This window comes from Balaenoptera musculus, chromosome 8, assembly GCF_009873245.2.
Source record: "Balaenoptera musculus isolate JJ_BM4_2016_0621 chromosome 8, mBalMus1.pri.v3, whole genome shotgun sequence".
NCBI classification, from domain to species: Eukaryota; Metazoa; Chordata; class Mammalia; order Artiodactyla; family Balaenopteridae; genus Balaenoptera; species Balaenoptera musculus.
This window is the reverse complement of record NC_045792.1, coordinates 5,629,319-5,647,766: the sequence shown is the minus strand read 5'-3', so window position 1 is coordinate 5,647,766 and position 18,448 is coordinate 5,629,319.

Sequence of the window (18,448 nt, the reverse complement as noted above, 5' to 3'; positions counted from 1 at the left end):
CCTCTCCCTCCATCTAGAATCCAGACTATCTTCTTTGACTATAGTATGGAATACAGTCCTCAACAACACAATACTTTTTTGAGCACCAACCCTTATATAGAGACACAAAAAGCTATAAAGCCATGACATACCATCACCCAAAGCCATAGACAGTGTATGAAAAGATAATTCAGTGCAAGGTCATTTGGAGTCAAAGGTGATTCAGATGATGAGTAATCACGATGAATAAAAGGCTCAGAGAAATCCTTCCTGGTCCCAATAGGAAAATGTTGGAGGAGAAGAAGTGAAGATTAGATGTCAAAAAGGTTTTATTTATATTGATAGTATTTTATCTTAGCATATGTAAAGCATCAGGCTTGAATTGGCCCTGAAAGGAGGAGAGGACATAGCCAAAAAGAAAGGAAGAAAGGAAGGAAGAGGGAAATTATTCCACAAGTTATTTCTTGCTTTTAAAAACTCAGTTTTTAATACAACATTGTAAAGAAATTATACTCCAATAAAGATGTTAAATAAAAAAAAGAAGAAAGAGGATTAAAGTATGCTATTTCCTTTTCACCAATGATTAAGAAAAAATAAATTCATATATAATTATTTGTACAGGTATATAATTGTAATGTGTCACAGTGACTTAGTTGAAGAAGAGCAGCGGTGTACGACTTCCCAAACCACCAGAAGAATCAAAATTTGATAACATTTGCATTATAATCATCAGGAAAATAGGAAAAGTATGTATTAAGAATAAAAACCAGAATGAGGCAAGTAAGGTCAGTGGCATTTCTAATGACAATAGTATAAATCGTTCATTGGAAAAAAACATAATCCCCAAAAATAATAATAGAAAAAATAATTTAAAAAATAAAATAAAACCTAGGTTTTATAATATTGATAGATACATAAAATTGTTCTATTCAAAAAGATTTTCAAAATTATCTCTAAAAGACAAAAAATCATATATTTATGTCCATTAAAGCAAATATTTTACAACTTTCTTATACCAATTTTATGAACATGAAAAAACTTTTGCAGGTAGTAATTATTCTTGGCTTACTTTTAAATACTTTAATCAGTTCTAAGACATAGCCAGCCTCTAAAACTGTCACAAATTACGTATCTGAAGAATTTATTTTTATTAGGTAGTAATATTATTTTTAATTTTCTTCTAAGTTTCCGACAAATCTTCTTAAAAGTTGAATTTTATTAAATAAATTTGAAATCACTGGAATTGTCAATCATCTCTTCTTTAACCATATTATTTTTAACTGAAAAACTCTATAGATGGTTGGGTGAGATCAGAACAAATTCTGCTAAATAGGGGGATATTCTTAATTCTAATTCTTTGTAAGAAAATGTACAAATATTTCAGCTAAATTATCTTTAAAGTTTCTGTCTTTTGGTTTCCATCCAAATTACTTTCATTGATAAATATTTTATATTACCAAATTCTTCAAATAAGATGTCTCTATCTACAACATTTAAAAATGATTCACAGATAAATGCTGCAAAGTTTTCAGTCTTCTCAACTTCATTTCCATTCTGGTAGAAAATATGAATGCATCTAATTAAAAATAAAAGTTCCATGAAAAGAACCTTCTTCAAAATTGAAATATTTCAAGGTCTCATTGAAGTTCAGAATTAAGGCTCATACAGTTTGAGCTCTCACAATCTCATTGGATGAGATGTGCCCCTACATTCGTATGCAAGATCAATTCTTCTGCATTTGTATTAATGTTCAAGATCTTCCTGCTTGCAAATTTTGATTTTAGTAATTGCAATTTTCTAAACTTTAAAAGAGCTGATGTTTTCAAAGGCTCAAGTTTTCTGGGTGCCAATTATTGAAAGCTTTAATAAAAGACATCCAAGTGATTTGGAACAAAATGCAATTAAAACTAGAGAACTTATTTACAAAAACATTTCATTTCAAAAACTTTATGGGACATGTAAGTCAATTACATAGGTTTAAACATTTGTACGTTTTGATTTATGAAATGTAGCAAGAAAATACCTTTTATTTACATTTTTTAATTCAGCATCAGCTTCATAACAAAAAATTAAGTTTAATTATTTTAACCATATTTATAAAAATAGTTGTAAATGCTGTCAGCAATAGCTTTTATTTTGACTGTGGAATATTGTGGCTTGTTTGGATGGACACAATTTGAATAATACAATACATATTAATTCCATATACATTTCTGTTCTATAAGTTTCTCCATTTAGTGACAACACTGACTATATCATGAGGGTGTGCTTCACCAAACTTTGAATTTGTAATAACATCACAAAGCACATAATTTCGTCTCAATGTTGGAATTTTTAACTGAATTTATAATAGTGTCCAAAATAATGTCAGAAATTTCACCTTTAGAAGAATGAACCTCCAAAAGCTTTATTTGATTCTATGACTAGGTGGAAGATGATTTTTGGTATTTTTGGTATTATCTTTATGGATTTTCAATTTGAAACATATGACTCAGGCTTTTTCAGCCAGGGTTCTTTAAGAGAATGAAGCTCTAATACTCCAAGGCATTGGTTGTATGTCGTGGTATGCACATCTGGAATGGCGCTAGTTATGTACTACCTTTGGCAGAATTGAGAAAACAGTCTCCCAAATCAGTTTTCTGTGTTGTGTGGCTCAGATGAGAAACCGGTTGATCACAGTAATACAAAACTGTCATCATTTAACTGCTAGTGAGTATTTTCTTCTGTCAATGGAGCCAACACGGTAACAGTATTAATTCAGTTTTTGTTCTATGTACAGAAGAAAAGTAGGAATAACAAAATAAGAGAAATTAATTCAGAAGAACAATTATTTTAAAAGTGTACATAAAAAGCCAAGCTTCACATTATTATATGTGAACACACCATCTAGACTGCAATGATTAAATTATTGCGTTCAGGAACAGTCTTCTTAAGCTACTAATTCTCTTGCGGGTGTTGATGCTTATTCAGCAGATTTGTGGTTTTTTGTTTCCATGTGGTCAGTGATGGCAAAACAGCTTCTGAGGTGGATGGTAATTGTGGACAAACATTTTGTGAAAGTTACACATTCATCATCAACTTTCTTGAGAATGAAAATTTAGTACTTAAATTTTCATTACAAGGGCACTTTTCTTCCTTTTGAACTTATTTCTGTCAAAAAGGTTTATTGCAAAAAAAAAAAGTATCACCAAACAATTAGATAGTGGCTGTAGACCTATACCATACACGGGGTGACAAAATCACCATGGCGAAGACATTCACCCTACTCACAATGCGATCTACACAGGACCGCCCAGCTTCTAGCTCACACACATTTTGTGTATGTCTAACAGAATTTTCCATGTTTGTCACTGATCCTGCCAACTGGTAACATGGTAGCTTGGAGCATCTCTCAGGCCTTGGCAGGAGTCCTGGCAAGGCCATGTCATGACTGGCTGGCAAATGGAGTGGCCACCAGGGCAGCAAATTCAAATGCCTCTCCCAGCACCATTCAAGACCAGAAAGGCTTAGCCATCCCATACTGCTTGTATCTGAACACATTTCTCTTTATCAATGAGCACCTGACATTCCTCCCTTGAAAAGGAGATATCTATTTGTTGTGTCTAAAAAGAGTGATTTGACTACACCTTAAGCTAAGACCTCTGTTCACTATGCATGTAGCTCACATACTGCTAAAAAGCATCAGAGCAGATGTTAGACACAAAGCAGAGATCAACCAAAACCAGCCTAACAAGGTGGTATTATTCTGTTAATGCAACAGTTAATACTAATACTTTGTTTGAGAAAAATCCTGAGCAAATGTTAAAACAGACAGAATGCTTGTCAACAGGCAAAACCTGGAGGCTTACGGGCAAACTGGGACATAAAATTACTTATACTATAAGCAAATAAACAAAATCATCTAAGCAGAATTTTTCTTAAAGATCTTTAAATTTCTACATTACAATGTTCAATAAAAATCATGGTTTTATTACATAGTTTCTCTACTTTAAGAAAAAAAAATCTCTGCTGAAATGTGTATATTCCAAATTGCTTTACAATGTATTACATTGAACCTTGGCAACCAAGTTGCCATCTTCATACTTCAAAAACAGTTGAATGTCAGCAACTTCGTATTAATAATCTTAAGACTTTGAGACCACCCATAGTTCAGAAGACATGTTGTTAAAGAAGAGCAGAAAGAATTTTAGAGAAAACGCAAAGCATTAAGAAAATACATTCCAGAAGAGAATTAGAAAATGGAAGATGAAGAGCTATGAAAGTTGTATAAAGGTTTTAGCTTTAATTGTGTCCCTAAAATTTTATTAAATGTGTCTTGAGCAAGATTTACCTTGAAATATTCTCAAGAGGGTATGAGCTCCGAAACCAATAAGAAACCAGAGGTTCATAGAGGATACCAGTAATTTGTCTGGCACTTTGCAAAGTGAGAAAGAGAATTGAAAACTGAATGGGATTGATTAAAGGAGAAAAGAAAGAAAAGCAAGAACAGATTCTCAGGGAAGATTGGGCCTTGCCCTGAGGTGTACCAGTCACGCACTTAAAACCTTTAACATCAAAACCCTGTTTAACACATGCTAACGTCCAGCTGGATATGATTTTCAATTCTCCACTTAATTTTTCTCAGGTGCTGAACTTGTAAGGACCCAGCTACATGGAGCTCATGTCGTGGTTGAACCGTCTAACTCTATGCCATACCACAGAGGTATTTATTGCAACAGTGAGTTATGAAGGACACTGTCATAGTTTAATTGAGGACAGCAGACAGCATGCAGTATTGGGGGGAAAGGTACTGGTCTGAGCTCTGATCAGTCACAGATCTTTCACAAACTAGCTGTGAGGCCCAACAGATCGCCTCCATTCTCTAGACTTCATCGATAAATGGGGAGCTTGGACCAGGTAAACTCTGAGATTATAGCTCTGTGCTATTTTCCTGAAATTAGCATATCGCAAAACTACCAGACAGGTTCTGTTCCAGTATTTGTGTTCTTAGGTGGCTCTCTGAGAAAGGGAGAAAAAAGCAAAATCCCAGAAATCTTTAATTAATATGGAAGAAGTTACAGAATAAGCAGAGTCAGGGAAAGGCAAAAAGATGAATCTGTCTATTTTCAAATTACTTTTTACCAAACCTGCCTCTGGGAGCTGTGGAAAAGAAACATCATTTAAAGAGTTTATTTTTACTTCTTGCTGAGATCCGTGTGACTGAAATTCAGCCTTGTTTTTTTATCCTCCTGCTGTTTTTCTGTTTATTCAGAACTGAGCATTTGAGAGATATTTCAACTCCGAAAAAGAAAAAACAAAAAAAAAAAAACCCCACCAAACTACAGAGTAAATTTCCATTTTTCTTATAAGTTCTTCTCTCTTTTTTTTTTTGTGCATATTTGAGGAACTTCAAAGCATGTGTTGGTAATCACTCTATTAGCATTTCATTAACATTTACAATTCTGACATTAAATCTAAATGAAATCCTTATTGCAGACATTTAAGACATTTAATACAGTATATAGCACAATATGCTATGAGTACAGTAAGATGTCCACAAGGACAGAGGAAATAAATTTCTATGCATGTCTTTCAGGGTAGCTTTCTTTTCCAGAAGGAGATCCTCCAGGAGCAAGAAATGTCATTGTTCGTTGTTTGTTTGTTTGTTTTTCGACCACACAGATATTTCACCTGCAGTTAACTTCTTTGTGGATAAGGTCGTTTCGATTAGAGATACTAAATGGACCATAAAATGATTGTTGGCTCCTCACTGTCTAAATGGGAAACTGAAAGATCAAGAATATGGGCTTCGCCAAAGGTCACACAGGTAGTAAGTAACATAGTCATACCTTCTAACTTCTGGCCCTTGGTTTATCCACTACATAAACTAAATGATACTCACTTTTGAAAGTTCCATCCTAGATTTGCTGTGTCACCTTAGATCCCACAACCATTTGATCCTCACTGTTTTTTGGTTTTGTGTTTTGTTTTCCAGTAACTTGGAAGTTTTCACCTTCCTCAGTGGAAGGTGGAGAGTTAGAACAAATGAGTTCATCTTTCTAAGACTATATGAAAGAGAATCAAGCAGGAGGGGCCAAGGAATTAGCTATTTTTTATTAAATTTTTTTTATTGTGGTGAAAATCACATAATATAAAACATACTATTTTAACCATATTCAACTGTACAGTTCAGTGGCACTAAGTACATTCATATTGCTGTGCAACTCTCACCATCAATCTGTCTCCCGAATTCTTCACCTTCCTAAACTGAAACCCTGTCCCCATTAAACACTGCCTCCCCATTCCTCCTCCCCACCCCCCATCCCCGGAGGGGAGGCCAGGGAATTAGATTTAAGAACCGTTACCCCTGCCCTTTTTCCCCAAGGATTCTGTCTCTGGATACTTCTCCACTGTTCCTCCAAAGAGTAAACTATTGAAAAATATGGAGCCTGTTGGTAACAAAAGTCAATTAGCATTAATCCAGCCTCATTTTCACTAGTGTGCCTACGATCCCTTATTTGCCATTCTGAAATCCAAAAAACAACTCTGAAACTAAATGTTATTTTTAGTAAGTGAGTCACTAAAACTCATTTGGCAACAAAAGCTGATATAGACTGATATGTTTATAGCTAGTTTTTATTTTTCCTAGCGAGTAGGAATATTCAGCAAATACCGATGCATTTGTTTAAAAGGGTGTAACTCCAGTCATTGTCGGGGTGTAATATCATGGTACAGGCATCATATTATATTTCACAAAGTCTCCAATTACAAGGTATATCTGGCAATTTTGAATTTTGAATAAGAAATTGTGGACCTGTATATGAGAGTTCTGTGCTTTCAGAGCCTTGGAAAAATTCAAAGTATGATTTATGACACTCAAATGAGATGATCTAACTAAATTTTCAGCCTTAGAGCTAGGCAAATGTCTATTTTGGGTGACAGTGTCTTGTATGTATGCAGAGCATATGTTTCTGTATCATACAAGAAGAAATCATGTCGACTTTCTCAGAGGACATTCCAGGGAAATTCTTTCCAAGAACTGAAATTCTTTTTGGAAGAAATTCTTTCCAAAAGCTCCATAGCCTAGATCCAGAAGTATTTCTGCACTTGAGCATACACTTATGAAAATTCATAAACTGATGGGACTCAGTATATACAACAGAGTTAACAATTACACTTGTGAAAAATTTCCCAAACGTTTTTCCATGGAAAACTGTACTGAGATGGAAAAGACTGCAATCCAAAATGCTTGAGAAGCCCCAAATCCTCTATCTTGCTCTTGGAAACGGACAGTGCACATTAGCCTATTAAATACTCTGGAAAATCCTACAAAAACAATAATACAAGCAATAGCTGTTTAGCTCATTTGACCACAAAACTCTTCATTTCCAAAAATACCTTACAGTGTCTTGAGGTACATTAACATTTCCATAAAACAAACACTGAAAAAGTTACTCACTGCCCATTGAACACTGCTAATAATTGTGAGTTCTCTGGCATTCCCAAACCGGATGACAGATAGAGAAGGGCAAATTAAAAAAACAGGTTATGTAGAAAAGGTTATAGGCCCTTGAGTGGGGAGATTAGTCTGGAAAAGAGAAGACCTGGAATCTTCTGTTCCCTCACTGATTATTGTCTTCAAATGTTTCCATTAGTATCACAAGAGCTAGAGGTGTAGAAAGAGTCCTTTAGGTAAAACTTTCTGGTTGGCCTATTTCAGCTGAAACACATTTTTAAAAATTATGGTAAAAATACACATAACATTTACCATCTTAACCATTTTTAAGTGTACAGTTCAGTGGCATTAAGTACATTCACATTGCTGTGCAGCCATCCCCACTATCTATCACCAGAACTTTTTCATCTTCCCAAACTGAAACTCCAAACCCAGTAAACAATAACTCCCCATTTCATCCTTCCCCAGCCCCTGGAAGCCACCATTCTACTTTTTTTTTTTTTTTTTTTTATTTATTTGGTTTTTTAAATTTATTTATGGCTTGTGTTGGGTCTTCGTTTCTGTGTGAGGGCTTTCTCTAGTTGCGGCAAGCGGGGGCCACTCTTCATCACGGTGCGCGGGCCTCTCACTATCGTGGCCTCTCCTGTTGCGGAGCACAGGCTCCAGACGCGCAGGCTCAGTAATTGTGGCTCACGGGCCTAGCTGTTCCACGGCATGTGGGATCTTCCCAGACCAGGGCTCGAACCCGTGTCCCCTGCATTGGCAGGCAGATTCTCAACCACTGCGCCACCAGGGAAGCCCCACCATTCTACTTTTTGTCTCTATGAATTTGACTACACTAGGGTACCTCATATAATTGGAATCACACAATACTTGTCCTTTTGTGCCTGGCTTATTTCACTCAGAATTATGTCCCTAAGGTTCATCTATATTGTAGCATGTATCATAATTTCTTTTTAAGACTGCATGATATTGTATGTATATACCACATTTTGTTTACCCATTCATCCATCCATGGACACTTGGGTTGTTTCCACCTTTTGGCTCTTGTGAAAAATGTTCCTATGAACATGGGTATACAAATATCTGTTCAAGTTCCTGCTTTCCATTATTTGGGGTATATACCCAGGGGTAAAATTGCTGAATTCTATGGTAATTCTAAGTTTAATTTTTTTTAGGAATTGCTACACTGTTTTCCATAGCAGCTGCACCATTTTACATTCCTACCAACAGTGCACAAGGGTTCCAATTTCTCTATCTCCTCACCAACACTTGTTATTCTATAGTTTTTTAAGAGTAGCCACCCTAATGGGTGTGAAGGGGTATCTCATGATTACTTTGATTTGCATTTTCCTAATGACAAGTGATGTCGAGCATCTTTTCATGTGCTTATTGGCCATTTATCCATCTTCTTTGGAGAAAAATCTATTCAAGTCTTTTGCCCATTTTTAGTCAGGTTACTTATTTTTTGTGTTATCGATTTACAACCTGAACACAATTTTTAAAAGTCATTAGCTCTCCCTAAAGGTTGCATTCACTGCCCCTGAAATGGCAGAAAAAGAGAAACTTCTGGCAGTAAAGAAAGACTAATTTACCCTATCTGAGAAAGGGTCAGGAATTAGAGAAGATATTTCTGAGAATGGTGGTGGAAATAAGACTGAAAGTAAGATGACTGATTGGAAGTTTTCATGCAAATAGATTCCCAGATCCCTGAATTTCTACCCCTTCCACTCAGCTGAGCATCTGCTCATCCTTTCCTCCAGCAGAAGAATAAAGGGTTGTTTTCTGTGTATGTTAAACCAAAGACATTCTAGAGTTGAAAACATGACAATCAGGAGAGTGTGGGAATACCATACTGAAAACAGGAGTATTAAGTTAAATCACACAGCATGATAAGAGGAACCTCTCTGTGTTCCTCCCCCCATCTTGGCTTCCAAGAGGTAATCCAATATATTCTTCCCCTACAAAAAATCGGAGGTTCCTCTTTGGGGAAGCAATACTTAATCCATTAGAAAATATTCTGATACATGGGAAAGTCTCAAAAAATAACCAATCAAATCACCCCACAGTGAAGCTCACCAGTCCAGAAACCCCACTCAAGTACAAAGAGATTATAAACAGATTTTAGTGCATTATTTTAAAATATGAATAGAAAACCAAGAACATCAGATATTTGAGGCAATTCTGTAATCTGAAAGACATATCAAAACAAACAAAAACAATGCAGACAGTTAAAGAAAACAAAATGTGTGTCTATAATTGAGATCCTAAGACAGATAAAAGTTAATGAAACAAAAACATACAGCTATAAAAAGAACATTCAGAGAGGTTTTTTTTTTGGTTGTGTCGGGTCTTAGTTGTGGCACACGGGGTCTTTGTTGAGGCATGAGGGATCTTTCGTTGCGGCGCAGGCTTCTCTCTAGTTATGGCGTGCGGGTTTTCTCTCTCTAGTTGTGGTGTGCAGGCTCCAGGGTGCATGGGCTCTGTAGTTTGTAACACACAGGCTCTCTCATTGAGGCACAGGAGCTCAGTAGTTGTGGCACGTGGGCTTAGTTGCCCCCCGGCATGTGGGATCTTAGTTCCCCGACCAGGGATTGAACCCGCCTCCCCTGCATTGGAAGGCAGATTCTTTGCCACTGGACCACGAGGGAAGTCCCCAGAGAGTTTTTTAAAAAGAGCTTTTGATTATTAAAAGTCTCTACACTATGTTTAAAAAAAATATATCAATGGAACCATTGAATGAGATTGAGGAAATCTCTCCCAAAGTAAAACATACAAACTAACAAACGACAGAAATAAAAAATAGCAAATAATTAAATATAACTAAAAACAGTCCAGAAGGGCTGATATCCATAATAGAGGATCCAGGAAGAGAAAATGAGGGAAGGAAATTATCAAAGAAGTCATACAAGAAATTTACAAGGAAACAAAGGACATGAGTTCCCAGATTGAAAGAGCTCATTAAGTACCCAGCATAGACACAGGCACACACCAAATCACATCATTATGAATGAATTTTAGAATACTAGTGGTGAGAAATAGATCCTAATAACTATGAAAGAAAAAAAAGTACAAAATAGGTCACCCACACAAACAAAGGATTCAAGTCAGAATGGCACAGAGATTCTAATGCCAATCTAGCTGATAGAAAACAACAGGAAAAAATGCCTTCAAATTGTGAGGGAGAATGATCTTCTACCAAGAAATCTATCCCATCCATATTATTGATTAAATGTGAGCAAAGAATAGAGATACTCAGCATGTAATTTAGAACAAAAGTACTTCCAAATATTTTTCCAGGATCATGGGACTACATTTTTCCATCAAAATGAAAGGATAGATCAAAAAGGAGGAAGACAGAAGATAAAAGAAACAGACACACCAACAAAGGAGAGGAGAAGGCAATTCCCAGGATGATATAGGAAAGCCCAGGAAGACATATGGTCACAGGCAAATAAGACAACCAGTCCAGACTGGAAGAGGATGGGAGATCACAGGAAATATTTCTCCAAAAAGAAGACAAAATTGATAGAGCATCTGATATGTTTGAAAATATTGAGGGAAAATTAATACTCTTGACAGTGTTTTGGATTGGTTTTGTTCTAGGTATGCAGAAAACTAAACAAAAAAATCGTAAAAATTATTAATTCCAGAGGAAGCACAAATGTATTGTTCAAGAAAGGAAATAAAATCATAGTAGTCTACATGGCTCAGCTGCACATAGTATGGGCATAGTCATGGAAAAATGTGGAGATCAAATACTGTGCTAACAAAAACTGTCATAGAACCATATTGCAAGAAAGGATGGGAAAATATGTGTATATGGGAGAGAGGGTTTGATGACTAAATCATCTTTCATAATAGGAAGTTAATAGAAAATAGTTTAACATCCTAGAAAATGTATCATATATTGTATTGTCCATGATCACTTTGTCTAATTTTCACTTCCCTTTCATAAATACCACAATACTAAAATCCAGCTTCCATAGGTGTCAATAGCAAAAGTCACCAATGATCTCTTTATTGCTGAGGCCAAAGGACACGGACATTTTGTGTGCCTTCTCTGATGCTTTGGACTCTGTTTACTTAAGCTCCAGTTATAAACATCCAACTGCCCTCTAAACATGTCATGGATGTCTCAGAGGCTGACAGATCAAAAACTGAATTCCCTGACCACACACCAATCCCCACCACCCCACTCCCAGATTTATTGCTTATCCCACCTTCCCCATCTTAATAAATAACACTATAATCCAAACCATCATGCAGCAGACCAGACAAAAAGTTGTTCAGAGAAAGAATCTTTTTTTTATTGAAGTATAGTTGATTTACAATGTTGTGTTAATTACTATGGAACATCAAAGTGATTCAGTTATATATATATATTTATATATATATATAAATAATGTAATATATATATACATTCTTTTTTTACATATCTTTTTCCATTATGGTTTATCACAGGATACTGAATACAGTTCTCTGTGCTATACAGTAGGACCTTGTTGTTTATCCATCCTATATATAAAACCTTACATCTGCTAAGCCCAATCTCCTACTCCATCCCTCCCCCAACCCCCTCCCCCTTGGCAACCACCAGTCTGTGAGAGAAAGAACCTTTTGCAATAGCTAAAAGATTACTGGAAACAAATGGAGAAAATCCACATCTACCAGATTCCCTCTCAGAGAGAAATGTCAAATATATCTCTTGTAGTAGAAGGTAAGTATTTGGGCTTCCCTGGTGGCGCAGTGGTTGAGGGTCTGCCTGCAAATGCAGGGGACACGGGTTTGAGCCCTGGTCTGGGAGAATCCCACATGTCGCGGAGCAACTGGGCCCGTGAGCCACAACTGCTGAGCCTGCGCATCTGGAGCCTGTGCTCCGCAGCAAGAGAGGCCGCGATAGTGAGAGGCCCGCGCACCACGATGAAGAGTGGCCCCCACTTGCCACAACTAGAGAAAGCCCTTGCACAGAAATGAAGACCCAACACAGCCAAAAATAAATAAATAAATTTTAAAAATTTAAAAAGAAAAAAGAAGGTAAGTATTCAAAAGAGATGCTCACAGAACATCCTTCCAAAGAGAGACGGTTGCTTAATAGCTGTCCTTTTTTTTTTTTTCTTTTAGTTTGGGTGGAATAAGATGGTTTGCAGCTAGAGATGACTTGCTTAGGACAGTAGAGGAAAGGCTGGTAGCATTCACGAGGTGCCCTACTTCTCCACCTAGTGCAGAGTTGTCTAACTAAATATCAAACAAATATGTAAAATAGATCTCTTTGACTGGACACTACATTATTCACCCACTGAAGACATCCAGCTATCATAGTCTGGTTTACCATTACCCAATCAGTCACCTAAATCACAAACCTGAGAATTACCCTTTTCCAACAGGCTGTCAGTCACTACTGAGTCCATCTTTTCAGTCTCTTCTAATCCACCCAACAACTCTTTTACCCCCTTAACACGATTTCAGTTCCTCGGTTTCCCCCTCACCTTTCCCACAGATTTTCCAGTAGCTCCCTAACCAATTTCCTTTGCCATCAATGTTTTTCCAGTCTCATCTCCCCATCCATCCTTCATATAGGCTTCCAGTGATTTTTCTAAGTTGCTAATCTGATAATGTTCCACACAATTTATAATCCTTTGCTAAATAAAGTCCAAATGTCATTACAAAGAAATTAATGTTTTTCATGATTTCTACTGCTTAGTTTCACCAGAACAATTTATTGCCAATCCCTGCACAGATCTGTACATACTCAGCTTGTGCCCAGCTGTATATAGATACACACCTCCACCCAACCCTTTGATTGTCTAACCCCTGGGCATCTGGGCATTCACCCCTACCCACTGCCTTGAAGTGCTGCACTCACTTACACCTACCCCAGGTAACTTGTAACCTGATCCAAGGGACCCACTCAACTGTCATGTCTAGAAAACCTTCCCTGTACCCCCAGCCTGTGTCAGCTGTCACTCTTCTGTGCATTCACAATATTCTGAGTGTGCCACTATTTTATACGCTATCCCACTGACTTGCAATTTGTTTGTTTGTTTGTTTGTTTTTCTGTCTTCTTCACTAGACTAAGTTCCTTGAAAGCTAAAGTCACTTAATATTCCCAGAACCTCATACAGAGCAATTAAATAAATTAAAATACGTTGAGTGGACCAAATGTAAAATAGGTAGCTAGTGGGAAGCAGCCGCATAGCACAGGGAGATCAGCTCGGTGCTTTGTGACCCCCTAGAGGGGTGGGATAGGGAGGGTGGGAGGGAGACGCAAGAGGGAGGAGATATGGGGATATATGTATATGTATAGCTGATTCACTTTGTTATAAAGCAGAAACTAACACACCATTGTAAAGCAATTATACTCCAATAAAGATGCTAAAAAATAAATAAATAAATAATACATTGAGTGGATAGTTGATTCTCACAACTTTGTGGGGTATGTAAAAAATATGTTTTAATATTTTAATTTGGAAGATGAGCAAACTGAGTTATGAGGGATGATGGTCCCCAAGTTAATAAGAGTCAAAGTGAAAGACCAGAAATTGAGTCTTCTGATTCCCAGTGCAGGAGCCAGATATTCCTGAATTGTGTGGAAGGCTACGCTTTCATTCTTTGGTTAATCAGTAAGACCGACTCACTGAGCTCTTGCTCTGTGCCAGGGGCTGCTCTAGATGTTGAGAGAAGAAAACCATCAAATCTCTTACTTTTCACGGAGCTTACATTCTAGAGAAACTCAAGGTTTCTATGCTTCTAAGATTTTGCACTGCGATACCCTAATTCAAGGATGACGCATCTCCAATTTGCAGAAAGAAGAAAAGCAAAATAACTTCCATAGCTATGGAAGCAGAGAGTCAAGGAAAAGCTTACTTTGTTTTGGAGAAGCAAAGGTACTTATGCTTCCTGAATCTGCAGGTTTGTGTTGGTCAGCAAGACACAGTTCAGGAGAATGGGACGCACACCCAGAAACCACTGAGACCCAAAGATGCTTCTACCAGGTACTCCCCGCTCTCCTCTTGGAAGCATGCCACATTTATGCTGGCCTCGGGGCTTTTGTTTATGATTTCCACATCTCTCCTTTCCTCTTTTCTATTCAAGTTCTACCCAGCCTTCAAGGCTTAGCCCACATCATACATTCTAGGCAATACCCAACTCATTCTGAAGCCTCAATAATGAACAACTCTTTCCCAAAACTCAAGAACAACAAAAATTGCTTTAATGATCTGAGTCCATTATGGGCAGGACTTTCTTGCCAAGTAACATTGACGTTTTCTCAAGGAATAAATCATGTCTTCTGCTTCCTTAGAATCTATTACCCCCTGGAAACGTGTGGGACATATGGGACGTAACTAAACAGCACTGAATGAATGAATGATTCATGGCTGTGTTGCCAGCCATTTCCCATCTGATGCTCTCCTAGGAGGGATGTAAATGCCTCCTGGGAAAGGGATGCTCTCAAGACCATGGTCATGCAGAGCTCCCCACCCCAGTGCTGTTGGCCATGACTCAGTTCTTCTGAGGGAAACATCAAAGGGGAGGCAAGACAGGCCTGGCACACAGAAGCCAGGCTCTCACTTGCTCTTGATTCCTCAGACAGCAAAGTGCCAGAATGAATCTCTCTTCTGAGCCATGAGGTTAATGTGGCCATTTATAGATAGAAGGGGGAGATTAGGTTTGTTGAAAGGGGAAGGTTTTTATGCTTTGCTTTTGATCCCGTCTGGCACGCCTCAGCGCTGCCATGTGCCCTACACCTGATAAATACTGTTCCATAAATGGCAAAGAAGGGAATCTAAAGCCATAAATCTATCCCCACCCGCCTCGATTTTGTATGGATCTAAAGGATAATTAAAGACATGCCCTTGCTTTGCAAATGAAGCCTCATCTTTCTGGCAGCCCCCATTTCAAATGAACTTGAGGCGGTGGCAGTGCCAAGGGCAGCCGTGGGTTCATGCTGTCCAGGCTGCCAGGGAACACCCTCTGGCCTTGCAGGTCTCAGGGGGTGCGTGCAGCCCCCCACTCCAGAGCTGCTGCGTGAGCAAGGAGGGCCACACTCCTCTGCCTGGGCTTTGAACTTGGTTAATGCATGGGGCTAATGAGGGTCACTTTAAGTTTTAGTTCTTTTCAAAGGAAAAAAAACCTTTTTTCTTTGGACATCTGCTGCTGCCCCCAAGCTTCAACTTCTTTTGGTTCTTTATAGACACTGGGAGACTGAGAAAACAAGAATGAATGGATCAGGACTTCCAAAGAAATAATGCAAAATACTAATATATAGCCATTAATTGAATCATTATAAAGGTCATGTAATGTCAAAGAAAATGTCTAGGAGGCAGCTATAAGCGGAAAACGCGTAATACAAAATGTATCTACGTTATGGCAGAAAGTAAAAATAAATCATTTTTACAACATTTTCAGCTATCAAATGACAGTGTGTGCACAAGATTGAAATACGAGATAATAAAAAGGGCTCACACAGGATAGGCCTCTGTCCCCATTCCTCCAGCCCACTTTCCCTCCCCAGAGCAAATATTTTTAACTCTGGCTGTTTTCTCCTGGGGGTTAGTGCCATATCTCTAGATTGTATGTTTTACCCCTACTTCTGATTCATTCTATCCATTATCTTTTGAATTGCAGATGCCATAAATTAGCTCACATAACCTCACCCTATCTTCCCCTGCACCCAATATCTTGGTAAATCTTTATGTTATTTCCTATATTCTTTACCTTTTTATCATTTCTTCTTATTCTTCTTTTTTTTCTTGTTCCACCAACTAAAGAGAGTATCTTTTGATTGCTTGTCTGGCCACTCTGTCAGATAAGAATATTAGCATCCCTGCTCTTTCCTTGAGCTCTCAGGTCTTCTCCCCCATTTGCCTCTCCCAATTTCTTACATGTGCACTTCTTTCATACTGTCAAAAGTGATTGCTGTTACCTTTCTTCTGTAACCAGCTTTCGCTGATGGATTGATTCTGGAAGTTGAAAGTAACCAATGGTGTCCCTGGTTTCGTGGCCATGCCAATATTGAACACAGCAGAATTAAGTAGCGTTTTTACGGTTGTATTCCTTTCTTATAACACTTTTTCTAGAATTTCAAATGCCTATTTTTGCCATTATCCTAACAAAAATTTTTATCAAAACTTACTTTCTCTTTTTACACAGATGTCTCCTACCTAGGTCCCTCTGATCCAACCTAGACCTGGGCTCTCTGGGCCTTGTGCATTGTTCTTCCTGAATTTCTCCTTTCTCCTTTCCTGGATCAGTTCCACCATACCTGGATCCTGTCTTCTTTATTGGTTTAATCCCAAATTTGCTGCTGCATTGTAGCAGACACACATCCCTCTTTCTAATGAAATCTTGTTTTTATTCCAGTATCCCACCCTTCTCCTACTGATCCTACACTTTGCTAAGTCGATCATGTTAATACTTCTCCCCTTGCTAACGATTGGTTTGAGAGTAAGCATATATTCCATTCTGAACAATGAAACACGAGGGAAAACTTGCTGAGGGACGTTCCAATGAAGTATTTAATTAAAAAAAGAAAAAAAGACCCATAGGATAGAATGTTCTTTCTTCCTCTGTCCATTATCATATCCATATGTAATATCTAGTTGCAGAAATCATCTTCTAACAAGAAGGGAGCTATCCAAGGACTATGCAACTCATCAAGAATGACAGAATAGGAAGATGGGAAGAACTTAAAAATTTGGTGATATACTTGTGAATCGGAGAGGGCCCTATGGACAGACCCTCTCCGCCAATGTCCTCAACCTGCTTTTTGTCTGTAGAAAAACTTTAGTTAAAGAATAAATTTAATCAGACAAATGAGAAAATGCAGAAACAAAGGAAAAGCAGTCAAACAGGAAAAAATAATAATAGTTTAGTCAGTAAGCAAAGTCATAGGACTTTTAGTTCCTCCTCAAGGGCTATAGACACTATTCTGAGCCATATCCTTTGAGCTGTTTTACAGATACTTCTTACACCTACCAGGTGGAAGAAGTGAACTACATGATGACCAGGCTGTAGCCATGACATAAGCTGCCACAATTCTGAGAACTGGCCTCAAAGAAATGGGAACAAACTGACCCTGGAACTGAAGACTAATTGTACTTAAATTTATTTTATTTATTTATTTTTGGCTGTGTTGGGTCTTCGTTTCTGTGCGAGGGCTTTCTCCAGTTGCGGCAAGCGGGGGCCACTCTTCATCGCGGTGCGCGGGCCTCTCACTATCGCGGCCTCTCTTGTTGCGGAGCACAGGCTCCAGACGCGCAGGCTCAGTAGTTGTGGCTCACGGGCCCAGTTGCTCCGCGGCATGTGGGATCCTCCCAGACCAGGGCTCGAACCCATGTCCCTTACATTGGCAGGCAGACTCTCAACCACTGCGCCACCAGGGAAACCCGACTAATTGTACTTAGAACAATCAAGATGACACTGATCAGACCACCGCCTGACCAATTTCAAGATGACTGTCAGAGCTGACTGTGCTGTTTCTACGTGTAGCCCCCTCCCTCCACTGGTGCACCCCTGAAACGCTCCTTTAAAAGTTCTTGCCCATCAGCTCGGTGCTTTGTGACCACCTAGAGGGGTGGGATGGGGAGGGTGGGAGGGAGGGAGATGCAAGAGGGAAGAGAAATGGGAACATATTGTATATGTATAACTGATTCACTTTGTTATAAAGCAGAAGCTAACACACTATTGTAAGGCAATTATACTTCAGTAAAGATGTTTAAAAAAAAAAAAAAAAAAGTTCTTGCCCACTGATCAATAGAGGAGAGTTGGCCTTTGGACATGAATCTGCCTTCTCCCACAGTTGCCAGCCTCTGGAATAAAGCAAACTTTCCTTTCTACCAACACTCGCCTCTCAAGTATTGGCTTTTGAGTGGTGAGCAGCCAGACCTGTGTTCCGTAACAACTGAGTCAACCATCCACTTGTAGATTTCTGTTATTTGAGGTAATATGTGTCTTTCTGCGTAAGCCAGTTGAGTTGGAATTTTATGATCTTTCACTAAAAGGCATCCTATCCAACAGAGGCATTTCTTCAAG